Genomic DNA, 11646 nt, shown 5'->3' with positions numbered 1-11646 from the left:
TGTTTAAATTTTTTTCAGTGACTGAAAGCTGAATTTTAGCAGTCATTACTCCAATCTTCAGTGGCACGATCCTTGAAAAATCATTAGAATATGCTGATTAGGTGTTTGATAAACATTTAAATTTACAATGTTGAATATTTTTGAGGATTTTGATTATTTATTTATTTTTTCCAGAGGAGTAGAAAGTTCAAAATAACAGCATTTATTGGAAAATGAAATGTTTTGTAAATAGAACTTTTGAAAATCAGAAAGCCACATGAGTGTTATTATTTGTTTTTATTCAATAGCAGGTTGTATGTTCCCTTCCCTGCTTACTGTGGTGATGAGATACATGGCAGACTGTCGTCACTCAATGGATGGATATCGAAGTGCTGCCCGCAGAATAACATAGGTTTTATAGACAATTGAACAAGTTTGGGCAAACCTTTGAGTGTAACAATTTAATTGATGTTCAACAAATAAAAAACAGATATAATACAGATATACAAAATATACTTATAAAATATACTTTTATAAAGCTTGGCTTAATGAATATTAAATCCCTTTCTACAAAAGTGCTTTTTGTAAATGATATGATCACAGATCATAACCTAGATGTGCTCTGTTTGACAGAAACCTGTATAAAACCCATACATTATTTTAAATGAGTCTATCCCCCAAGATTACCGTTATAAACATGAGCCATGTCCAAAAGGGAAACGGGGAGATGTTTCTACAATTTATAGTAATATTTTCAGTATTTCTCAGAGCTCTGGATTCAAGTGTAATTGTTTGAAGTATTGAGTTGAAGTGATTCAAATAACACCCAGAGAAACAAGTGTTAATGATAAATGCTGTGTGACGTTTATTCTGGCTACTATAGGCCACCAGGGCAACAGACATAGCCCAATCAAAGAATTTGCTGATTTTCTATCCGAGTTAGTGCTGGCTGCACGTAAAGTTTTAATTGTTGGTGATTAAAATATCCATGTTGATAATGAAAAAGATGCATCGGGATCAGCATTTATAGACATTCTGAACTCCATTGGGGTTAGACAACACGTGTCAGGGCCTATTCATTGTCGTAATCTTAGATTTAATACTGTCAGATGGAATTGATGTTAATGGCATTGAAATTCTGCAGCAGAGTGATACTGCAGATCATTATCTAGTCTCGTGTATAGTCCATATAGCTAAAGCTGCACATTCAGCTCCTTGTTACAAATATGTTTGAACCATCACTTCTAGCACAAAAGACTGCTTTGTAAATAATCTTCATTACTTGTCTCAATTCCTCAGCATATTCAATAGCTCAGAAAAACTTGATGTAACAGAAACCATTAAATCTCTCTTTTCTAGCCCTTTAGATTCAGTTGCTCTTTACGCTTAAAGAAGATTATAACAATTCAGCACTGTGGCAAAAGACATTGTCAGAATAGTCCATCTGCCATCAGTGGTTCAATCTGAATTTATGAAGCGAAGAGAATACTTTTTTTTTTTATATGTGTAGAAAAAAATAAATAACGACTTTATTCAACAAATTATCTCCTCTGTGTCTCTCCACATCACTGTAGCAACATTTTGGAGAACATCAGCTGAACTGCGTACACTATTCTGTCAGCCACAACTCAAGGATACGTTTTCTACGTGTATTAACGCTTTGATATGAACGAAAATAGCACATCCATGCAGTGTGGCTGACACAGAAGAGTAGGTTTTTCCAAAAATGGCGCTACAGTGGCGCGGAGAGACACAGAGGAGACAAATTGTTGAAAAAAAAATAATAATAAAAAAATATATATATATATATATTTATATATATATATATTCTTTGCATACAAAAGGTATTTTTAATTTAATTTTCATTTAAAAGGTTTTTTTTGTCGCTTCATCAGATTGAACCACTGATGGCAGATGGACTATAATGTCTTTTATACTTTTCTGAACCTTGACAGTGTATTTTACTTGGCAGTGTATGGGACAGTCACAAGCCTCCTGGTTTTCATCCAAAATATCTTAAATTGTGTTCTGAAGACAGATGAAGCTTTTGTGGGTTTGGAACAACATGGGGGTAACATTAAGTGATCAAACTGGGGTGGAGCATCCCCTTAAGTTACCTGTGTAACTGTGGCTCAGTGGTAGAGCATCACATTAGCAGCACGAAAGGTTGTGGGTTCTATTCCCAGGGAACACACATACTGGTTAAAAAAAATGTATATCTTGAATGCACTGTAAGTCACTTTGGATAAATGCATAAATGTAAGATAGAATTGCCTCACTGTTTAAATTGCTGTTTTTGTTCAGGTGTTCTGTTCAGTACGAATCATCTCATTATAACTAGACACGATGTAAATAAGAGAGACATTGTGCAGCGTAGAGACTTTAATTGATTATCACATAATTTTGTGATATCGCGAGTGATTATAAAGGAAGGATTATTTGCGCCACAGCAATACACAAATTTATATATATAAATAATATATATAGAAAGTCACCCTCAGTGACTTGATTCTGGAGCCGGGCCTGAGCCTACTGGGCTTTGTTCTGCGATAATGACTGGATGACTGTACATTATCCCTAATGTGTGATTTAAAAAATTCTGCAAAGAAAAACAGTCCACTATAACACAATAGTTAGCATTATTGACCAATCAGATTCAATTATTCCATTAAAGCATGTCATGCTCAACCTTGACTAGGAGACTATTTCAACATAAGACACTCGCTGTTGTTGGTGTGAGGCTGGAAGGGTTGCATTGGATGGATAATTCAGACTCAGTTTACAATTTTTTTTTTATATAAAGATGTCAGAGAGGTCTTTAACAACAACGTCTGAAAAGAAGCAGCAGCAGAAGAAGACATTCAAGTATGTCATGGCAGGGTCAAATATGCTCACTCTTGAAAAATGTCCTATTCACAACCACACCAAAGCTTTGAAATATATATTCATTTATATTCTAAAGTTGATAAACAACAAAAAACAATGGTAGAATATTAGAATATGGTAGATGTGTGTAGATCTCAGGTTTGAACTCAAACACTTCCCTTCCACTGACCTGGAGGACAGGAAACCATGAGATGAGTGTCATTTAACACAACAGATGACAGCATGAAAAGAGTCTTGAAGAACCAGTACACAGTAAAACAACAGCAACCAGAGCATAAAAGAGCACAATCTTTACTGCCACCCCCTGGTCAAACCACAGCATCACCGTCAAAAGTGAGTACAGAGGTGAAACAGTGGATGAATATCAGTGTCATGATTTTCACTCACCCAAAGTGCTCTGTCAGCTTTGAAGACAGCTTTCTTTCTGTCCATGTCCTGCTCTGCTCTAGCCAGTTTCTCTCGCCTTTTTTCCTATTCTTCAAGACCAAGAATTTTTCCAGAGTACTTGGAGTAATTTTCTATCAAATCCTTCAGTGAGATATTGTAATTCTTCTCCTCCTTCTTTAGAACAAAGCCCACAGGAATAAAATCTGTCAGTATTTACTGGTTACAGTAGCATTAAGAAAATACTTATTTGATGATTTAATTTTAAGAAGAATGAAAAATAGCCAAATTACATGAATGATGAATTATACATACATATATATATATATATATATATATATATATATATATACATACATATATATATATATATATATATATATATATATATATATATATATATATATATATATATATATATAGTACAGACCAAAAGTTTGGACACACCTTCTCATTCAAAGAGTTTTCTTTATTTTTTTTATGACTATGAAAATTGTAGATTCACACTGAAGGCATCAAAACTATGAATTAATTCAATTCAATTCAATTCAAGTTTATTTGTATAGCGCTTTTTACAATACAAATCGTTACAAAGCAACTTTACAGAAAATTATGTTTCTACAATATTTAGTAGTAGCTAGTAGTTTGTGCACGTTTGACAGGATTTTAGAAAAATAAAAATAATAATAATACAAGACGTAGTCAGCTAGATGATGAACTATCAGTATTATTAATTAATAGTAATTATATGATGCAGTCACACATGTAGCAATAATTGTTAGTTCTGTTTGTTGATTCAAGGTTAGGATCATCTGGGGTCCTCTGAGGGTCAGCATCATCTCTTCTCAGGTGTTCTGGATCCAGACTGGAGCTTGTGTAAATCCTAGTTACGGCAAAACATAGAAACAAAATAGAGACATCATTAGCATAGCTGCTGATCCAACAAAGTAAAATTAGTTTAACCCAAGCTAAAGAATAAAAATGCAGATGCAACTACACTCACAATTTAAGAGATACATTATTCGAATGCTTGGCGAAAGAGATGCGTTTTTAATCTAGATTTAAACAGAGAGAGTGTGTCTGAACCCCAAACATTATCAGGAAGGCTATTCCAGAGTTTGGGAGCCAAATGTGAAAAAGCTCTACCTCCTTTAGTGGACTTTGCTATCCTAGGAACTACCAAAAGTCCAGCGTTTTGTGACCTTAGGGTGCGTGATGGGTTTTAACGTGGTAGAAGGCTAGTTAGGTACGCAGGAGCTAAACCATTTAGGGCCTTATAGGTAAGTAATGATAATTTGTAACTGATACGGAACTTAATAGGTAGCCAGTACAGAGACTGTAAAATTGGGGTAATATGATCATATTTTCTTGACCTGGTAAGGACTCTAGCTGCTGCATTTTGGACTACCTGTAGCTTGTTTATTGAAGCAGCAGGACAACCACCTAGAAGTCCATTACAATAGTCCAGTCTAGAGGTCATGAAAGCATGAACTAGCTTTTCTGCATCAGAAACAGATAACATGTTTCGTAGCTTGGCAATGTTTCTAAGATGGAAGAATGCAGTTTTTGTAACATTGGAAATATGATTTTCAAAAGACAAATTGCTGTCTAATATAACACCCAGATTTCTGACAGTAGAGGAAGTAATGGTACATCCGTCTAGTTGCAGATTGTAATCTACAAGATTCTGTGTGGTGTTTTTTGGTCCAATAATTAATATCTCTGTCTTATCCGAATTTAATTGGAGAAAATTATTTGTCATCCAATCTTTTACATTTTTAACACACTCTGTTAGCTTAGATAATTGGGAAGTTTCATCTGGTCTCGTTGAGATATATAGTTGAGTATCATCAGCATAAAAGTGGAAGCTAATTCCGTATTTTCTAATAATATTACCAAGGGGCAACATGTATATTGAAAATAGAAGGGGACCTAGGACGGATCCTTGTGGCACTCCATATTTTACTGATGATAAATGAGATGACACCCGATTTAAGTAAACAAAATGGTAGCGATCGGACAGGTAGGATCTAAACCATCTTAGAGCCTGCCCTTGAATACCTGTATAGTTTTGTAATCGATCTATGAGTATGTCATGATCTATGGTGTCGAACGCAGCACTAAGATCAAGTAAGACTAGAAATGAGATGCAGCCTTGATCTGACGCAAGAAGCAGGTCATTTGTAATTTTAACAAGTGCAGTTTCTGTGCTATGGTGGGGCCTAAAACCTGACTGAAATTCTTCATACAGATCATTTTTATGCAGGAAGGTGCTCAATTGAGCAGACACAACTTTTTCTAAAATTTTAGACATAAATGGAAGATTTGAAATAGGCCTATAATTTGCCAGTACACTAGGATCTAGTTTTTGTTTCTTAATAAGAGGCTTAATAACCGCCAGCTTGAATGGTTTTGGGACGTGACCTAAAGATAACGACGAGTTAATGATATTGAGAAGCGGTTCTTCGGCTACAGGTAACAGCTCTTTTAGTAATTTAGTGGGTACAGGATCTAATAAACATGTTGTTGGTTTAGATACAGTGATAAGTTTATTTAGCTCTTCTTGTCCTATAGTTGAAAAGCACTGCAGTTTATCTTTGGGTGCGATGGATGAAACTGAAGTGTTAGACGCTGTAGAATCTACATTCGCTATTGTATTTCTAATGTTATCTATTTTATCAGTGAAGAAATTCATAAAGTCATTACTATTTAACGTTGGTGGAATATTTGAATCAGGTGGCGTCTGGTATTTTGTTCATTTAGCCACTGTGCTAAATAAAAACCTTGGATTGTTTTGGTTATTTTCAATGAGTTTGTGGATATGCTCTGCCCTAGCAGTTTTTAGAGCCTGTCTATAGCTGGACATACTGTTTTTCCATGCAATTTTAAAAACGTCCAAGTTAGTTTTTCTCCATTTGCGTTCAAGACTACGAGTTACTTTCTTGAGAGAGTGAGTATTACTGTTATACCATGGCACAGTACGTTTTTCTCTAACCTTTTTCAATTTGATGGGGGCAACAGCTTCTAATGTATTAGAGAAAATAGTGCCCATGTTGTCAGTAATTTCGTCTAATTCATGTGTATTTTTGGGTACAAATAGCAGTTGAGATAGATCAGGCAGGCTATTTGCGAATCTGTCTTTGGTGGCTGGAACAATAGTTCTGCCCAGACGGTAACGCTGAGACATATAGTTAATATCAGTTATACGCAGCATGCACGATACAAGGAAATGGTCTGTAATATCATCACTTTGGGGTACAATATCTATAGCAGTAAGATCGATTCCATGCGATACAATTAGATCTAGTGTATGATTAAAACGATGAGTGGGCCCGGTGACATTTTGCTTGACTCCAAAGGAGTTTATTAGGTCAGTAAACGCAAGTCCTAATGTATCATTTGCATTATCAACGTGAATATTAAAATCTCCCATGATTAGCGCCTTATCAACTGTAACTAGAAGGTCTGAGAGGAAATCTGCAAATTCTTTTAGGAATTCTGTATACGGCCCTGGTGGTCTATACACAGTAGCCAGAGCAAGAGATACATTAGATTTCTTTTGCATGTCTGACAGTGTAACATTTAGCAGAAGTATTTCAAAAGAGTTAAACCTGTATCCTGTTTTCTGGGTAACATTGAGAATATCACTATATATTGTTGCAACACCTCCGCCACGACCAGTCTGACGGGGCTCATGCTTATAACAGTAGTTTGGTGGAGTAGACTCATTTAGACCAAAATAATCATTTGGTTTTAACACATGTGGAATTATATATGGAATTATATACATAACAAAAAAGTGTGAAACAACTGAAAATATGTCATATTCTAGGTTCTTCAAAGTAGCCACCTTTTGCTTTTTATTACTGCTTTGCACACTCTTGTCATTCTCTTGATGAGCTTCAAGAGGTAGTCACCTGAAATGGTCTTCCAACAGTCTTGAAGGAGTTCCCCGAGAGATGCTTAGCACTTGTTGGCCCTTTTGCCTTCTGTCTGCGGTCAAGCTCACCCTTAAACCATCTCGATTGGGTTCAGGTCCGGTGACTGTGGAGGCCAGGTCATCTGGCACAGCACCCCATCACTCTCCTTCTTGGTCAAATAGCCCTTGATGCCTTCATTGTGACTCTACAATTTTCATAGTCATGAAAATAAAGAAAACTCTTTGAATGAGAAGGTGTGTCCAAACTTTTGGTCTGTACTGTATATATATATATATATATATATATATATGTGTGTGTGTGTGTGTATGTGTGTGTGTGTGTGTTTATAAATGAACTGTAATTGAAGATGATAATGGTAATAGAGCAGCATATAGTAAGTGTAACAGACCTCAAGCTGCTCTAATTGACTTACTGCTTGTAAGTATTGTTTACATTTAAATGAGCCTCAACATTCTATGTCAGTAACAGCAGCTTTAGTTGATATTTGAAATTGAGTTGATATTTGAAATCAACACAATTGTCCCTGAAACTTTGAAGCCTGATCACACGCTACAAGTCTTCAACTCTACAGTTTGGTGAGTTCCATCAGTTTGTGTAATTTGTGAAGTGTTTCTCTAGGCATCTTCATGGAGCAGCGTCGCCCCAGAGGAAGCAGGGCTCTTCCCACACACCTGAGGGGATTCTCGGTGGAGGGCGTCTCTTCCATTCAAGAGGCCTGTGAGCTTTCACAACAGACAGCTGTTATCAGGTTAGATCACACCTACAGCTGCATCTCTGCCAAAACTCACAGACCCAACAGGTTAGAAGAGCGCTATCTGAAGAACGCTGCTGTCCTTCCTGACATCCGTCCAGCAGCCTCAGTCTCTTCAGTGGATGTGTGTCCAGTGTCTCTGTGTCAGCAGGAAGAGCCCATCTCCATCCACGGCTGCAGCGTACAGAGCTACCAGGACATTTATCGCTCTGTGGAGCCCATGATGGAGACACGCTGTGGTCGACAGCGCCGCTACAGCCTTGAGCTGGGGCTGAAGATCAAGCAGCGTCTGTGGGAGACACTCAACTGCCCTTCACTGCTGGAGACAGAACAGCCAGATGGACACGTCCTCGTCACAGAGAGCTTCACCACCAGCAGACGCTTCGCTCCACGAATCCACGTGGACATCAGTGAAGAGCCTCTGCCCGAGGAACCCCGAAGAAAGAAGCCCAGACACTGAGTCATCACAGCGTCACATGGAGCGTCACACAGCGGGACCTATGTATGTAAATATTGTACATCATTTGTAGAGTAAGTTTTTAGCACATTTCTGCGTGTTTGTTCAGATGTTTTGGTGACTGTCAGTGCGTTGATTTGTGGTCCTCTGTTGTTCTAACAGGCTTTTAGTGCTTTGCTATGTGGTTGTCGGGATGTTTTTGGTGATTTGTGTTTCCCGAGGTTTTCTGAACGGTTGTTTGTGTTGCGTTGTGGTTGCTGGACTCCTCGGTTTGGTTTTTCATGCGTCGCTAATGAGGTTGTTAGGATGTTTTAAGTGGCTGGTTGACATGCGGTTGTCTTAAACGGTTGAGTAGGGTAGGTTAGGGACCCTCACACGGTTTGCAGCTTGACGTGCTGTGAGGGCTTGTGTGCATCGGTGATGCTGAGAGCTACACCACTGGTACTTCACAACTACTGGAAGGGTCACTCATAGTGGACAGGTCTCAGCTGAGATGCCAGACGAAGACAAACCACCTGATTCTGGACAGCAGCAGATTGACCTGATGTTCCTGGCAGAAGATCACAGAACAACATCAGAATTACCTGCACGAATCTTCATGCAACACAAAAGAAAATTGGTACATGGCACATGGTAACATAAATAATAGTGATTAGAGCAGTGAAGATAAAAATTAAAAACTAAACTTGTTTTAGATTTAAATCTAAATAAAAAAATATATATAAATCACAGCATGAAAAATATCTAAACAACATCAGAAGCTCAAAACCAACCCTGTGTTGTGGGTTTCCAGAGCATGGAGTGAAAAAATAATAAAAATATACATTTCAAGTTGTCTTTTTTCCTGAGTTTCATTTCTAAAGTCTGATTATTTTTATCTTTGATTAATAATTCTTATGCATCAAGACCTATTTTTTTACCACTGACTGTTACGAAAAAAATAACACAGTTTTTTCTAAAAATCTTCTTTGTGTCCTGCAGAAGAAATTGTGTCATACAGGTTTGGAATGACATGGCGGTGAGTAAATGATGCCAGAGTTGTAATTTTGAAGTATCCCTTCATATCTGTGAGCTTGATTTCCTGAAGGCCAGTTTTACAAGTGATCTGCTTTCAACTCACAAACTGGCACACTCAGTTTTGAACACAATATCAACCTGCAACCTTTTCAGGGTAAAGACCTACCAGTTATGAATACACTGTCAAATGAAACATTTCACAATAAGTTCCTATTAGTTAACATTGGTGAATGCATTGACTAACCATAAGCAACACATTTGTTGCAGTATGTATTATTTTTGTTGATGTAAGTTAATAATTAAAGTTTATGTTAGCTCAGATCCATTAAAAGATATTCACTTATACAGCTCTGAATGAAACCTTGAAATGAAACATTTATCATCAGAATTTAGAGCATTACATACTTGTTGTCAACTTACCTAATGTTACCTTACTGATGTTATGGACTAACACCCGTGAGCAGCAATCTATGAGAGACTTAGAAAGACACTTTTAGACATGACTAGACTGTTTATATAGCGTTCAAAGGTTAGGGGTCAATAGGATTTTTTTTAATGTTTCTGACTGAGGTCTCTTATGCTTACGAAGACATTTATTTGATCAAAAAAAAAAAAATGTTCAGCAGCCATTGCTCCAGTACTGTTGTGCTGCTATCTATTACTGACCTCAAATTTTTAAATAGTACTATTTATGGACTTAGATTAAAATTGACCATTAATTGATTGAATTAATGAACACACATGCTGATATTCCTATCATTATGGGAACATTCCATAGGCTTAATTGTAATTTTTTTTTTAACTGTACGAACTGTCCCCTTGCCTCTAAACCTACCCTTCTGCATTTTTAGATTTTCAAAACACTTCATTTACTGGTATTACTATGCTGGTAGGGATATTTGGTCCCCATAACATTTGAATACCAGTGCACACACACACACGTTTACAAAAAATGAAATTTACTATACAGCCTGTAGGCCAGTCATGAGATAAATCTTAATCCACTAAAAAAAAAAAAAGAAACTCTGACATTATGAAATTCTTGTTTTCTACTAAATACAATAACTATTTTGAGTTACCTAATTTTCAGAAATAACTGTGAAGAACTGCGGTGCCCAACCCTGCTTCTGGTGATCTACTGTCCTGCAAAATTCAGCTCCAATCCTAATCCAGAGTTTGGAACGAAGACATTTAACTGCACATTATTACAAAAGATTTGTCTTATTATTGGGACAACTTACCATTGGAAAAAGCATAATGGCTAAACTTGAATCAAGTGAGGCCCCTTACCCAGATGGGCTGTGGTCTCACTACCTGCATATATACAGTACAGACCAAAAGTTTGGACACACCTTCTCATTCAAAGAGTTTTCTTTATTTTCATGACTATGAAAATTGTAGAGTCACACTGAAGGCATCAAGGGCTATTTGACCAAGAAGGAGAGTGATGGGGTGCTGCGCCAGATGACCTTTCCTCCACAGTCACCGGACCTGAACCCAATCGAGATGGTTTAGGGGTGAGCTGGACCGCAGACAGAAGGCAAAAGGGCCAACAAGTGCTAAGCATCTCTCGGGGAACTCCTTCAAGACTGTTGGAAGAGCATTTCAGGTGACTACCTCTTGAAGCTCATCAAGAGAATGCCAAGAGTGTGCAAAGCAGTAATCAAAGCAAAAGGTGGCTACTTTGAAGAACCTAGAATATGACATATTTTCAGTTGTTTCACACTTTTTTGTTATGTATATAATTCCATATATAATTCCACATGTGTTAATTCATAGTTTTGATGCCTTCAGTGTGAATCTACAATTTTCATAGTCATGAAAATAAAGAAAACTCTTTGAATGAAAAGGCGTGTCCAAACTTTTGGTCTGTACTGTATGATACCGCCAAAGGCTGCTAGAAGCAAGACAACTGGGGCAAAGCTGTATCCCTTCTAACTTTAAGCTTCAGCCGTTATGCCTTTTGGCTAAAGGTTGCAGGCTTGCCTTCCGGCTTTGTTCTTACCAGCATGTAACTCTGTTCATACTCTGTTCAAAAAAAAAAGAAAAGGAAAATTCACACTGCTCTTGACTGAATAACTTCTGTAGTTATAACAATAATATTTAAATGTATACAGTGAAGACTATGCAATACTATTTTACATTTGTTCAGTCTCTGTACATGAACACCTACAAACTTGAAAAAACTTGAAAAAATTTTATGTTTGTTCCATTTACTTGTACAATTAACA

At 37.0% G+C, this 11646-nt stretch overlaps 1 long non-coding RNA gene across 1 annotated transcript; it reads right to left on the bottom strand.

Moving 5' to 3' along the window:
• Positions 1 to 3390: 3390 nt before the first annotated feature.
• LOC132152798 (uncharacterized) lies at positions 3391 to 10203 on the bottom strand. Its single transcript, XR_009436581.1, has 3 exons — positions 9821 to 10203; positions 7603 to 8948; positions 3391 to 3426 (listed from the first exon to the last, which is right to left on the bottom strand). It is a non-coding gene; the product is annotated as an uncharacterized LOC132152798 (long non-coding RNA).
• Positions 10204 to 11646: the final 1443 nt, after the last annotated feature.

The sequence above is a fragment of the Carassius carassius genome, chromosome 11 (assembly GCF_963082965.1).
Source record: "Carassius carassius chromosome 11, fCarCar2.1, whole genome shotgun sequence".
Lineage (NCBI taxonomy): Eukaryota > Metazoa > Chordata > Actinopteri > Cypriniformes > Cyprinidae > Carassius > Carassius carassius.
This window is presented reverse-complemented; position numbering and strand designations above follow the sequence as displayed.